Genomic DNA, 16,748 nt, shown 5'->3' with positions numbered 1-16,748 from the left:
ATGTCCACCTTCAACTGTCCTTGCTCTCCTGAAAAGTTCTTATCACTATTGATAGAGCAACTCTGACTTGGGAAATGGTACTGAGAAGATCTTAAGGCAAAACAATTTCAGTGTCTTACATGGTGTGCGCCCCTCTAAAGAGGATGGGATGATGATTTACATTCCAGCAGCTGTGAGAAAATACTTTCTCAGAAGCAAACAGATCTGAGAACTAAGACCAACTATATCAACAAAACAGAATCATTGGAATTGAGAACTGAGATAATCTGTGTCCACATGGGTTGACTACTTGAGCCAGAAAATAGTTCTCCAGGAAGATAAAGATGTAAACCAATAAATTACTCTAGGGTTCACTGAAGGCAAATGTTTGGAAACTGATGTCTGGGGCAAATATCTTGTTTACCTGGAAAAATGCTTACTCTGTTTGCTTAGCAATCAGTGAATTGTTTCAGGAGCTTCCCTGCTAACAGTATCATAAACTTGGCCCAATCTCAACCATGTTTTTTTTTTTTTTTTTAAAGATTTGATTTGTTTATTTGACAGGCAGAGATCACAAGTAAGCAGAGAGGCAGGCAGAGAGAGAGGAGGAAGCAGGCTCCCCACTGAGCAGAGAGCCCGACGTGAGGCTCGATCCTAGGACCCTGGGATCATGACCTGAGCCGAAGGCAGGGGCTTTAACCCACTGAGCCACCCAGGTGCCCCAAGTTCTTATGTTTATAAGACCCGCCTTTCACCATTTGAGCCACACTCCCCAATACTAAAATAGCCCTCCTTGACTTTTCCCTTCTGAGACTCTACTATGACTTTAAAGCTCAGCTAGGAAATGGAGTGTGCCCACAACGGGACCCACATAAAGAACTTTCCCCTTGGGACACTCCAGCATTAAGTTAAAACAAGCACTTCAATTCTTTTTGTCCTCCTATGTTTTATTCCTGGAAAGCTGACTCATTCTTTAGTAGAGTCTGATATATCCAGGCAATATATCTTAGTACTTGTGTGGACAATGAAGTAGTAAGAAATTTAAGATAAACATGGCCTGTTCTTTATTGACCTTACTGCTGGTAATCATGTCAAATCAGGTATGTATGGAGAGACTGCATCCAAGACATCAAGGGGCTGACCAGAATTGGGGGAGGCAGCCAAGATGGTAGCTGGGAGTAGCAGGGAGAAACATCCATTGGCTGTTAACTCAGGTATGAGCCTGTGTGTTTACCTCACCCCACCCATGGGCAAATCGGGCAGGAGAAAGTGAGAGGCTATGCTCAGAGCTCACACAGAGCTTTCTAAGATAACATCACCTTGCGTTCATTGCAATGTAAATTTTTATATTCCTATTTTGGCACTGGGGCTCTTAAAGAGTGTAGCTGAAAAACAGCTTTTCATTTACTGTCGTTAAACAAATGTTTATTCAAATTAAAAAAAAATAAGAAGAATTTTAAGCAATTCTCTCTTAAATCTAAGAGACTGATTTAGAACCATTGAGGTCGCTGGGCAAATAGTTTTTCAGAGGAGAAAGATGTGGGAGAGCAGTGCATTCTTTTGCAAATTAAACAAAATGTAGTCATGTTTTGGAAGCAAACTCTACTTTTCATCCCACACCTTTCCCAATTCTGTAAGCTCTCCTGGACTCTCCCTCTATGGATCAGGGGAAGATAGGAATTTGAAATTCTTCACCATGAGCTATTTTATTAGGTTGGATTTTAATTTGTGTTTAACCAAATACGTAGCACATTGGCTCTCCATTCCAAGTTCACCAATGTGGTTTCTGCTCTGTCACTCTATGACAGGTGGCCAGGAAACTAGAAAAGCCCATCTGTCCTTCTCCTGTTTCTCCCAACTACATTTAGTTTCACTGATGCTAGAGTGCTAGTTAAGAAGTAATAAGGGAAGCATATATCCAAAACCAGAAAAGGAAAAGATTGCATAATAGTGACTTCAAAGAATGACATGCTGGGAAATGCTCCTACTCACTGGGGAAAAAAAAAAAAAGCACAAGGTCATATGGCTAGTAAAGCAGCATCTCAGGATCTTCAATTTAGATCTGTTTTATGTCTCATTCCCAAGTTCCTCTCCCTTCCTTCCCATTCTCCTTCCTTTCCTACCTTTCTTCTTTTTAGAAGAAATTATGAAGACCTGTAGTATAATTCTGCTGAGGAGAGGATGCAATTTCGACTTCTGGTGATAACATGAGCATGGAAGATTTAGAACTACAGTGCAGAGTTTTAAGGCATGAAGAGAATTCTAGATGATCTAAGGGGATAAGATTTGCCCATGTTACCATTACTGGAGGCAGCTAAAGCACTTGTATTCTCTACTACAAAGGAGAATCATAACCTGAATGTACACCCTCCAGGAGATTTCGTTACCTGCTTTTTCACCGGCATATCTGGCATCGGTTTCCGTGGCCTAGCCATTTACAGTTGCTTTTGGAAAATCCCTAAGATCTCCTACAATTGTAATAAAACTTAAACCACAACATCAGACTTCAGTGCAGGCCCTGATGCTATCTTCCCATGACTTGGATGGTCCCAACTCCCATGTCTGTTTCATGCAACTGAGAATTCCCAGTTGTAGATACTATAATAGTCATTAAAAGTGGTGAAAAATGGAAATAGAATATGCTGCTCTGAACGGAGATAATGCCCTACAAGTTCATGTGCTTATATCGAACACACCAATAGTTGGTGTGATATAAGTGAAACTCTGTCACAAGTTGAACTCACATGTTTGAATACACAAGTACACAGTGATGATATTTAGTTAAAAGGTCCAAGAGGAAACTACTGGAATTTTATTGAACAGAATATCTGAATGAGTGTAGCATTTAGTTGGCTTAACCTTAGTGTGTGAAGGAAATATTTTGCTTACTGAGCGCTTGCATCGAGAAGCTAAATGCAAAGCTTTGTGGAACCAAACTCCTGGAATGGCTTCATGCCCATAGATGCAAATTATTGATGAGTAGGAGCAAGAGAGGATCCACGATGTGATAGAAACTAAATCCTGAGAGGGCCAGTTCAGAAGTAGGATTAATTTAGTATCTAGGAATAGAATGAAATATAACTACTGTACCATGCCAAAATCTCAGGTTACTTCTACTTTTTGTAAGTAATAAAATATAGTCTTTCAATAACAATTACCTTTCAAATAACATTCACGTACTGATAGGACTAACACATAAAACTAGAAAAATATCACCTTGAGACTTCCAGTGGGAGCAATGATGAAATGTCACATCATTTATCAAGTAGTCATATGTCTATCTGTGGATTTTTTATTTCTTTGAGAGTGCCTAAAATAGGCACAGTAAAACAATTTACTGATAATTATAACAGTTTTATTTTCTCTTGGAATTCCTAAAAGATAAATCATTCTAGTACTTCTTCTATATGTGTTTTTATTCTTCTACTTCAGGGAATGAGGTCTTATTATATTTATGGAAGTCATCCATCTCTGCTCTGGGGAAGATCTATTTCGTTTAAAAGACCCAGGTAGGTAAATTTTTTATGTTTTGATTGCCCTTCCACAAATGATATTTTTCTTTTATATGATAAATAGCTCTATTGATTTTGAGGTTTTCACATGCTTTAAATATAGAAATTATATTCCTTTAGTTTCTCTCCTCTGAAGATCTTTCGTGAATAATTTTATATATTCACTCAGAATTTTTTTAAGTCAAGGTATTGAAATGTAATTATAATGTATATTACAAATCACATATACACATATGATAATGTGTATATCATAATATGCCTATATCAGTCTTTTTTGTATACAAGACTAGGAATTTTAACAAATGCATATATTCATGTAACCACTACCATAATCAAGATACAGGATAGTTCCATCAATGTAAAATGGGCTTCTAGGCCACTTGGTAGTAAGTCACCCCTAGCCTCTGGCTTACACTGATTTCTGTCCCTATATTTTTTTTCCTTTTCCAAAATGTCAAATAAATGGAATCATAGAATATGTAGCCTTTTGAATTTGGATTTTTTCACTTGCTATAATGCATCTGAGATTCACCCACAGTATTGCTTATATCATTTATATATGTAAACAGACACACACACACAACACACACGCACACCTCTGAGCAATGCAAATATACTACACACTTATACACACACAGATATACACATATACCCACCCTGAATACAGAAAATTACCAAGTGTGAGTTACTGGCTAGCATATTTCCATATCTCTATAAAACACTTTTATTATAAGAAATCAAACAATACAAAAGGTTATGAACAGAACGAAAAGTACCCTTTTCCTTCCATCCTCATTTCTGTCTCATAGGCAACTGTACCCTTGCTAAAATACATGTATATATGTATTCAGAGTTTTTATAATCATATAATATTATCTATCTAACCAGCTTGCTATCATGTATTTATACAACATCTTTCCTACTACATAACTATCTAGCTATCAAGCACCAAAATTTGGCTTCAGTTTTGCATGTAACAGAAGTCTGCTGTTAAGCTTTGGATCAGTCTTGGCTAGTGGAAAGCCAAATATTTGAATGACTATTCCTGTGTCATGTCCCCACATCCTTTAACTTGTGTCTTCTTGGCCATCAGTAAACACAAAGTTAACATCATGCCTCATCAAACGTGAATGACGCATTCCATTCAGACTGTTTATTAATAGCTAATTATTTACCTCCAATTTTGTGTAAACTTTTTACATATAATTAGGAGTGAAAATATTCTTAAGTGCTTTAGGTTTTGAAATTCTATCAGTCAATTATAGTCCAAATGTTTATTTATTACTGCATGTATAAAAGGGTACAAATATTAATGATGATTGTAGAGACTGATAATTTTAGGTACAAATGTGATTACAAATTTTCAAGTAATAAACTAGAAATTAGACTGACAGAAGATAAATATATGTATGTGTATGCTTATGTGTGTGTATATGTATATTTTATATGTGTATACGTGTGTGTGTGTGTGTGTGTGTGTGTGTGTTTGTGTGTGTGTGTGTACAGAGAGAGAAAGACTGGATAAGCCAAAAAATTGTATGAAGGGAGCATTTCCTTTTTGAGTGAAAGTTCACCAAGGTTAAAAGTTTAAATGGTAATATAAATCATAAAAATAAACTTAGATCATTGCACAGTTCAAATTTGTGTCAAACAGTCTATTATTCATAGTAAACAAAATAAACTTATAAAAACTGAATTTAATTCTTACTTAGATCATGAGTCCTTCAGTGAAAAAGTTTTTTTTTTGGAAATTTTTACCAGTTGGGAGGACAGGTTAAAAGTATAATGTCAACTCTGCCATGTCACATTCATTGAGAGGGAAAATTTCCAAAATCATGCCAAATAATAGATATGATAAATTACCTTTAATTAAAAATCATAAAGAACATAAGGATAGATGCAAGAAGAAAGCAGACTTTCACTTAACTTCTGTGGATAATTTCCAAACTCAATCACTTTTTCTCTTAGCAAAATTGACACAATTAATCCCTTCCTCTTTTTTGAAATACTGAATTTCACTTACAATTCACCACATGTTCTCTTTTCTGCCTACTTGCCTGGCTATTCTGTTGGAATTTCCTTGCTGACTCATACTTGTTTTCCTAACCATTCAACATTGGACTTTCCATTCTCCTCTTAATACTTTCTCTATGGGTGATTTCATTTATCTCTATGGCTTTAAACACCTCTGTACTGAAAATTCTCAGATTTCTATTTCCTGTGTAGATTTTTTCCTTTAATATGTAGGCATGCAGGTTTAACTGCATTTTTGGTATTTCTACTAGGAAGTTAAAATGTACCTCAAATTGAAACTTTTTGGAGAGAATTTATATTTCTTCCAAATTCTGATGCCATGTGGTTGCAAAATAAAAGATCATCTGCTCCTTCTTTGATGTTTCCCCCAAACTCATTTTTTAGTTCCTTCAATGTATTGTGTGTCATTGGTACTTCAGGCTCCTACCAGAAGGTTTTTCTACCTCTCTCCCTTCTTGTTCCCTATTTAGCTCCTATGGGAATCAAATTCTCTCATCTTCTGATCTCAACTGAGATATCCATATTACATTTTTTTTTCCATTATAGCATTTAACACAGTTTGCAACTACAAATACTTAACATTATATCCCTTTCCCCTATGAACTCTTAGGGACAGCAGCTCTATTTATTTTGCTTTCCTCTGTGTGTTCAGCATCTTAAAATAAAGATAATTGTCAATGAATATTTTAGTTTACATATATGATAAGTATGTGTTAGAAGGGAAGAGCTTACAAGGAAATAGTGACAGGGAGGAGAATGAAGTCCTTCATGGAGTTCAGTTTCTCAGTTTTTAAATGAAAGATTCCTTCTTGCTATAACATTCTATGCTTTCTGGTCAGTAGTATTTGCCCAGTTTGGAAACATATATTCTTTAGGGGGATAAAAGTTCTGTAGTAATCTTTTTTTTTTTTCTTTTTAAAGATTTTATTTATTTATTTATTTGTCAGAGAGAGAGAGAGCGAGAGCATGCACAAGCAGGTAGAGGAAGAGAAAGAAGCAGGCTCCCTGCCGAACAAGAAGCCCGATGTGGGATTTGATCCCAGGACTCTGGGATCATGACCTGAGCTGAAGGCAGCGGCCCAACCGACTGGGCCACACAAGCATCCCTGTAGTAATTTTAATATAAGTTGTCTGAATCTGCTGTTTTGTAATTATCACAACTCAAAATAATGTGAGATGCTTGTCATCTAAAAATATATACCTAGTACACAAAGAAACATTTGAAGTGGTGGATAATTTTTTTTTTAACTGGAATAATCACATTTTGGAAATTTCAAGTAGTTACAAATCTATCCAATTAAAAACAAAATTATTTAAAAAAATGAATCCACATATATTTATTAACTGATATGTACTCCAGGTTACTGTTTCTTGGTTTTCTATAATTTTTTAAGTGAAGAGGAATACACATATTGATGTATAATTATAATTTTACTATCATACTTACTAATTATGAAACAAATATATTAAGCTGTCTGCAACTTAAACTTTTGAAGTGCAGATAAAAACATAACCTCTTACTGAGCTAGTTCTTAGCTAACAAAATAATTGTCTTCCAAACTTCAGAAAATCTTGGGGCACCAAGAGTGCAACACAGATCATCTGGATAGGTGGTAGCTCTTAAATCCAGGCTTAGTTTTCTACAACCACTCCTCAGAGATTTACACTATCTAACGGAGGAACAACCTCATGAACCTGAAATTTATAGCCATACCCAACAATTTGGTCTGGCATTAAACTGTTGCTCAAAGTCAGCAACCCACCAAAAGTCTCTTAAAATTACTTCAGTGTAGTTCTTCAAATTAGGGCAGATGAAATTGTTATATACAACTTTGGCTTGAGATTTTGGGGTCATGTGTAAGACATCAAGACAAGGATTCTCAAAGCATAAAAATATGAAAACACCAGCATCCAAAAAACCAACCAACCAAACAAACAAAACCAACTCTTTGACAAGAATCTGCTACTAAAGGCCATAAGATTAGAGGGCAAGTTGTAGTTTTGTAACAGACTTGCTACTTGACCTCAGCTGCCTTTCTATTTTAGTTACATTGTTCTGCTGAGCAGGCTGGAACTGATGCCATTCCCAGGCCAGAGAGAGATAAATGAGATATTAAAAATGTGTTGGAATTTGTCCTCTAAATGATGGGAGTGATTATGATTTTGAAATGCATATTGTAAATACAATTGTGTTAGAAAAAAGCATTTAGGGATTTATTTTCAGGAATTAAGAGCTTATTTAGTCTGCTCAAACTTTATAGTAATGTTGTCTTTATTTCAAATCATTAAATTATTGTATAAGAGTTTATCTGAGCTAGAAAAATATAACCTTTATCTGGAAGATCAGATAATGTACTATCAATTCAAAGTAGTCATTAATTATCAAAGGATAGCTAAGTTATGAAATACTGTATGAAACAATGAGAGCAGAAAATACACATTTATGGGTATTATATCAAAGGTGAAGGGCTATTCATATCTGTAAAAAACAACATTTTGGTAGCTGAATATTTTACTCTCCATTATGACAACAGATATGTCTATCACCCAGTTTTATCTAAGTACCATTTTCTTTTCATTTCATTTCATTTTATTTTATTTCTTTTCAGTGTTCCAAAATTATTTATACACCACACCCAGGGCTCCATGCAATCTGTGCCCTCCATAATACCCACCACCAGGCTCACCCATCCTCTTAACCCCCTCCCTTTCAAAACCCTCAGTTTGTTTCTCAGAGTCCACAGTCTCTCATGGTTTGTCTCCCCCAACTCACTTCTCTCCATCTCCCCATGTCGTCCATGTTATTCCTTATGCTCCACAAGTAAATGAAACCATATGACACTTGACTCTTTCTGCTTGACTTATTTCACTCAGCATATTTTCTATCAGAATATGATTGCATTTTTTGATTTTTTCATTTGGAAATAACTATATTTATCCAACAATTTAAAAATACCTCTACTAAAAACTTTGGAATATATGTTACTTTACAAAACAGATATATTCTACTAATATTCTGACTGCAGTTTCCACAAAGTCAATCTATATTGTTAAATATCATATACTTCAAAAATTTTCAGCTAATATTCAAAGAAGAAAGCAATTCAAGACACAGCAACACTGGATTTAAAACATTGTATTGGGATAGGATTTAGGTTGGGTATATTAAATGTCAGTGATTCTTACTTAACTTCCAATATAACAGTGTTTTTGTTTGTTTGTTTTTTGCTTTTGTTTTTTGGGTTTTTTTTTTTTTTGCCCATTTTTCTCTTGGACTTTTTCTCTTGGACTTTGTCTCTTTTCATATTGACTTATTGGAATTATTAATATATTCTGATAACAGTTCTATATCACAAAATTTCTTCTTCTGGCATGACTATAACAACCTTTTCCTTTTGATTTTTAAGATTTGCATCTGTCTAGAAAATATTATCCACCCTTTCCCTGTAAAAACAATAAAGATATTCTTCTATATTCTATTTTTAAAGTTTTTAAGATCTTATATTCATGGTTAAATCTTTTATTCATTTGTATTTTTTTTCAGAATTAGATATATTTTCTTTTCTCTTAAATGATGTTTAACTGTTCCAACACAGATAACTGAAAATTCTGTATTTTCTCTACTGCTCTCCACTATCATATATCTGGTTTTGCAGGTACCACAGTGGGTAACAGAGTCGAAGCAGCAAACAGATTACTCTGACTCATTTGGACCTATTGGCAAGTTGGTAAAGGTCTTCCTGTAAGTGAAATTAATAGGAAGTCTACTGAATTCCTACTTAATCTGTATAAACAGGAAAGTCCTAGATCAAGTCAACAAAAGTCTAGCCTAAATCATAAAAAGAGAAGTGTAGTAGAACTCTGTGTTGTTTGAGTAGAAGCACAGCACACGCCCAAAACCAGACATCTGTTCCAGCAGAGACTAATGTTTAGGAATAAGGAGAATGAATTTCCCAAGAGGATCATTAGCAGAAGAACTGAAAGAACCATTCTACTTCTATGCCTCAATCCTGAAATGCATGTGCTCTACCTATTTTAGGGACACAGAGCCATTTAAAAACTTCTAATTTTAAGTATAAAATGCATCTTGAAGGACAATACCCTAACCTCAGAATGTATCATATCTATGTTGCCTTTTGAAAAGTTTTTTTTTTTTCCAGAAAATCAACTTTTTGACATGGAGTAAGTGAAATGAGACTTGCCCTTTCTACTGTAAGTAGTTACAGATACTGGAAAAATATAGAAAGTAAATGTTTTTATTCAATGCACAATAGATACTATAGTGGTTTTCCCCTATCCATGATCTCACTTTCCAGAATGTCAGTTACCCATGGTCAGCCTCAGTCTGGAAGCAGGTAATCCTCCTTCTGATGCATTATTAGAAGGTCAGCAGTAGCCAAATGCTACATCATAATTCCTAAATCACTGACCTTACTTCATCTCTTCACATAGGGCATTTTGTCACCTCACATCATTATAAGAAGAACAAGGGTGATTAAAATGCAGTAAGATATTTCAAGAGAAAGAGAACATATTCACATAGCTTTTATTAGGGTATAATATTAAAATTATTCTATTTTATTATTGTTGCTGTTAATCTCTTACTGTGCCTCACTCATAAATTAAACTTCATAATGTATAGGAATATATCTATAGGGGAAAACACAATATATATATATGGCTTGATACTATTCATACTTTCAGTTATTCCCTGGGGGGCTTAGAATATATCTCCCATGGATAAGGGGGGACTACTGTATGGGGCTCTGGTGCCTGTGATAAAGGAAACAATTAGAGTGAATCCTGCAGGAACTTTTTGCAAGGGCATTAAACCCACGCAAGGTGACAGCCTTACTGAACTGGGGAGACTGAGATAAGACATGACAGGGGCTAAATTGGAGAAGAGGTTGTTATGTAAATAAGGAGATCCAGAAATCTGATTGGAAACTCTAGTGTTACTGCTGAATACTAACCTATGTATTTATTAGGGTGAAATATCACAAGATTTAGGTAAATTATGACCATGAAACATTATGACCACCAACCAATTCCCAGAACGCATGTAAGATATTAATCAACAATTTTCAAACATTTCACACAATAAAAACAGCATACATAATTTTAAAATTTACTATCAAAGTCTAATTGATATATAATGTGTTGTTATTTTCATGTGCACAAAAACAGTATGCATGCTTACAGATTTTAAGAGTTAATATTGTCAAAATGTACATATTACCCAAAGTAATCTAGAGATTTAATGCAATTCCTATCAAAATACCCACAGATTCTTCATAAAACTGAACATATGATGCTAAAATTTGTATGGGACCACAAAAAACAACGAATAGCCAAAGCTAACTTGAGAAAGAAGAAAGCTGGAGCTTTTACAGTTCCAGATGTCAAGATATACTGCAAAGCTGTAGTGATCAGAAGAGTATGGTACTAGCACAAAAAGAGACACATATGTCAATAGAACAGAATAGAGACCCCAGAAATAAATCCACATTTATATGGTCAGTTAATCTGTGACAAAGGAGAGAAGAACATACAATGGGGAAAAGATAGTCTTTTCAATAAATTGTGCCAGGAAAATTGGACAACTACATGTAAAAGAATGAAACTGGACCACTTTATAATACCATACACAAAAACATATTCAAAATGGGTTAAAAACCTAAACCATGAAAGCTGAAACCATAAAAATCCTAGAAGTAAATGCAGGCAATAGTTTCTCCAACATCAGCCAGAGTAACATTTTCCTAGATACGTCTTTTAAGGCAAGGGAAACAAAAGCAAAAATAGACTATTAGGACTACATCAAAATAAAAAAAAATGTTTGCATAGGAAAGGAAACCATCAAGAAGAGGAAAAGACAACCAAGTGAATGGGAAGATATTTATAAATGATATACCTGACAGGGGTAAATATCCAAAATATATAAAGAATTTGTACAACTCAAAACAAAACAAAACAAAAAAAACCCAAAACAAAACAAAAAAACACCAAAAACCCAAAAAAACTACAGCAAAAAGCAAACACTCTGATTAAAAAAAACAGGCAGAGACCCAAAAAGGCATTTCTCCAAAGAAGACATACAAACAGTCAAAGACCCCTGAAAAGATGCTCCAAATCACTAATGATCAGGGAAATGCAAACCAAAATCACAATGAATTATCGTCTCATACCTGTTAGAATAGCTAAAATCAAGAAGACAAGAAAAAACAAGTGTTTGTGAGGTTGTGGAGAAGAAGGAACCCTCATGCACTATTGGTGGAAATGTAAATTGATACAGTCACTGTGGAACAGTATGGAGGTTCCTCAAACTGGAAATACTAATTCCATTATTGGGTGTTTACCCAGGAAAAACAAAAACACTAATTTGAAAAGACATATGCACTCTGTGTCTATTGAAGCATTATTCACAATAGCAAAGATATGGAAGCAGCCTAAGCACACATCAGTAGATAAGTGGATAAGGGAAATGTGGGATATATACACAAAGGAATATTATACAGCCATAAAAAGGAAGAGATTGTGCCATTTGAGACAACATGAATGGACCTAGAGGGTAGATAAATACCATATCATTCCATTCATAAATGAAATTAAAAAATAAATAAATAAACTAAAGGCAGGATCAGAACTATAAATACAGAGAACAAACTAATAGTTGCCAGAGCAGAGGGGCATGAGGAATTGGACAAAATGGGTGAAGGGGAGAGGTAGATATAGGTTTCCAATTAGTGAATGAGTAAGTTGTGGGAATAAAAAAACCAGAGCATCAACAATAGAGTCAATGATATTGTGACAATGATATAATGGGACAGATGATAGCTATGCTTGTGAACAGAGCATAATGTATAAACTTGTTGAATCACTAAGTTGTACACCTGAAATAAATATAACATTGTGTTTCAGTTATACTCAAATAAAAAGAAACACAAATAAACCACAGTGTGTATGTGTGTGTGTGTGTGTGTGTGTGTGTGTATACACATATATATGTATGTATTAAAATATATTTTAAAAAATCTATTTTAAGTATATAAATTTTAAATATATATACATATATTTTAAAGCTCTCAAGGATCACTAATAGAAATGGACCAGTTTCTGAGCCACAAAACAGGTCTTAGAAATTTTAAACAAATGAAATTGTATGGGACATATTCTCTGACAAAATTAATTCAGAAATTAGTAACAGAAAGATATGTAGAATAATAAATATTTGGAAATTAACAATACTCTTCCAAATAGCCCATGAGTTACAGAATAACAAAGAAAGTTAAATATATGTTTGAAACTAAATAAAAGTGAAAACATAACCTATATGGCATTTAGTTTTCTATTTTACATTTAGGACCATGATTTGTTTTTTAAAATATTTGTGTATGGTGTGAAGTAAGGGCCAACTTTCTCCCTCCATATAAATATTCATTTGTTCCAGTGAATTCTGTTTAAAAGAATATCATTTCCCCACACATCACTTTGATACCTTTATTGAAAACCAACTTATGCATTTGCAGGTTTGTTTCTTGACTTTAGTCTGTTCAGTTGACCTATCTGCCTACTTTATGTGAACACCGCACTGTCTTGATGACTTTAGCTTTATATTGGAACTTGAAATTAGGTAATGAAAATCCCATTTGATCCTCTGCTAAAAAAATTGTTTTGGTCATTATATGTCTTTTGTGATTTCCATATAACTTTTAGAATAAGCATGGCGATTTCTACAAAAATTGAATTGGGATTTTGAATGGAATAAAATGTCCCTTTTTCTATAGTAATAGGCCTTAGAATTTATTTTTGTCAGGTAGCAATATAGTCACTCAAGCTTTCTTTTGGTACTCTTTCATGATATATTTTTTCCATTTTTTTTTAAATGTCAAACTGTCTTTATATTTAAGCTGCTGAAAGACCTTACAAAAGTATTTTAAAACATATAAATAGGTTTTGATTCTTAATCCAATAAAACTGCATGGCATTGAACTTAACACTCAGTTAACATAGATATCTTACATTATATCCTTTCCATCTTTGGTTTACTCTTTGTTTTTTAATTCTTTTTCTTCATTTTCCTTTTTCTTTGATATTTTATCTACTGCTACTAATTCATTATTCCTCCTTTGTACAAACACTTTTTAAAAATAGTAAGTTAAAGCAAGATACCATCTATGCCCTTTTATCAAGGTGCACTGGTCTCTACATCTACTATCCTGATGTAAAATGAAGCTTTTAGAATGTCTCTGGCTTCCTTTTTCTCAATGAACTACAAGGATTTAGTAAGATGATACGAGATGTTTTAATTAAGTTGTAATACCATCTTATTATAGAAATGTTATGTGGTACATAGATTAAAAGTTTCAGTCCCACCATCAATACCAATTTATATTTAGCTGTTATAAGGTTCACTGCTTAAAAACATTTTTTCCTGCTTCTTTCTTCCTCAATTTGGAATCTATCTTCTCATTTGTATGATCCATTATTTCTTCTTGATTTGCAGACCTCTAGCTTAGGTCATGGTAGCAACTATCAACTGCTCCCTAATTCATTTACTGCACTTAAAATTTTTAAAAAAGGTTTTATTTATTTATTGAGAGAGAGAGAGAGAAAGAGTACAAATGGGGAAGGAGCAGAGAGAGAGGGACAAATGCTCTCCCCTGAGTGTGGAGCCCCATGCAGGGCTTGATCTCAAGACCCTGAGATTGTGACCTGAGCTGAAATCAAGAATTAGATGCTTAACCAACTGAACCACCCAGGGGCCTCTATACTTAAAAAATTTAAACTCTTGCATTTTGGCTCCAGGAAGTGTGCATGTCAATGTTGGATATAAGTGAAATCTTCCTTGGCCAGTGATTTTGATTATCTAGGAGCACTTCATGTGAGTATTTTGTTTCTTTTCCCTTTATTTGATAGCTTAATTATCTTACATGCATGGTTTGTCTTCTGTCTGCTGTATTAATTGGAGTATAACGCAAGCTACTTCAGCAAATGTACCCAATATGAGTAGTTTGAACAAGGCAGAGAGTAATTTTTTTCCTATTGTTTGAAACAGTTGAAGGGATCCAAAAGCAATCTTTGAGTTTTTCTTGACAATTTCCTCAATGAAGAGGAAGCTTTTGTGGTAGTCCAGGGAAAGAAGTTTGTTTTAAGGAAATTACCTGAAAGTTGCATATCACTTCTGCTCATGTTCTGTTCTACTACTAGTCACATGGGTCCGCTAAGCTCAAAGGAGACTCAAAGCTCAAAGGTATTATGGATGATTGTCATTTTACAGCTAAATTTTGGGAGCTCTGTTGCCAAAGTAAGTTAGGGAATGGACTTTGAGAGATATTTAGAAGTTTTGTTCTTCATAGGTCTGTTCATTTCCTGAGATCACTGAGGGCATCTTGAGCAAATCCAGTAGTGAACAGAGTCTGATCCTACTGGGTGTTAATATATCAATGACAAGTTGCCAGTTTATTATTGGAGGCACCAGGAGAAAGGTTCTTTGTTCTCCCATAAGTTATGAGGTTTAGTCCCCTATTGACCAACCAAAGAGTTAGAAACAGAGTTATGCCATCTCCACAGCATGGAGAACAGACTGGACTTGAAGGGCTGGCAGGTATGCCCATGCAGGTAATCATCTTGACAGTCAGATAAAACAAATAAGCAAGGAACAGTGCTTTTAGTTCTTAGTATGGTTGTGAGAAAGCTTTCTTTGTAATCTAGGAGGCTGGCATGTCTGAGAGAAGAAAGGGCAGGTTGGTGATGACCTAAGAAAGCCTTGTACTACTGGGTCATCCCAGATCTCTGATGTAAGAGAGATGGTTTAATTCCAAATGTAAATTAATAAAGTTATTCTGGTTCCAATAACAGGTAAAGGAAAATCACAACTTTATGAGTTATTTGCCTTAAGATATTATTTTTATTTTATTTCCTTAAAATTACTTTAATTATAAATATTCTACTTTAATAATAAATATTCTGGTGTTATTTTAATAAATTACCATATTTCTGTAGAATTGACATGAATCATATTTACTATTATTAATACTGGATTTTAAAACATTACCCATATCATAACATCATTAGCTAATTAATTAAAGAAAAAGTTTAAGTTGTATGATCCATAAAGCAAAACCAGAAACTAGGACGTTTCAAGTGAAAGCTACCAGAAGTCATATCAGCTTTAGAGGTGATGGCCAGTTTCCCTTTTATCTTCTCTCCCTATTCAAAGTTATTAAAGTTAAGTGCCACAGCATGCTAATAACAGGATGTACAGTGAAAACTAATAACAATGATGGAAAATTCGTGGCGGAATTTTTTATTTGTTTAAGAGAGTAATAATCTCTAGGCTCATTCACATAATTCATTGGTCTTTTTAAAATGACCTAAATTAAGAGATAAACTATACAACCATATAATTGAAATATGAAAAATTAGAGTAGAAGAGGGTATTATAGCAATAAAATAATTTTTTGAAGTTAACTTTTGAGTAGTTTTCTTAAATCATTTTCCCAATAGCAGCTTTACTGGCATATAATTCATATGCTGTAGAATTCACCCATTTAAGCATACAATTCAGTGGCACTTAGTATAGTCACAGAGTTGTATGCCATCACTACCATCAATTTTAGACCATTTTAATTATCCCCCAAAGAAATGCAATAACCATTGCATCATTCTCTCTTGTATCCCACCCCTCACCTTAGCTCTAAGGAACCATTCGTCTATATTCTGTCTTCATAGATTCCCATATTCTAGACATGTTATATAAATGATATCATACAATATGTGATCTTTCGTGTCTGGTTTCTTTTATTTAGCATAATGTTTTCAAGGTTATATATATATTATAAGCATGAGTCAGTACGTCATTACTTTTTATGGATGAATGATAGTCCATTGTATAAATATGTATGTATATACATACATATATATATGTATATACATACATATATATGTATGTATATAACATATTTTGTTTTCTCTGTAGCTTTTGATTTTTTTCTTTTTGGTCTTGATTATCAAAAAGTACATACCACATCAAAACTATGAATGTTTTTAATGAAAAGTCCCCCCAAATATTTTACTTATTTATCTTTTTGGTAGCAATGTCTGATTGTTGATTTTTTCACACTTAGTTAGATATGGGTATTATGATTTTTAAAAAAAAGGTGTTAAGTAATAAATTAAAATGCCTTCTTTTAATTTGCACATCTATTTTTAACAGTTTAT

The sequence above is a fragment of the Mustela erminea genome, chromosome 21 (genome assembly GCF_009829155.1).
Source record: "Mustela erminea isolate mMusErm1 chromosome 21, mMusErm1.Pri, whole genome shotgun sequence".
NCBI lineage: Eukaryota > Metazoa > Chordata > Mammalia > Carnivora > Mustelidae > Mustela > Mustela erminea.
Note: the sequence above shows the minus strand (reverse complement) of the source record.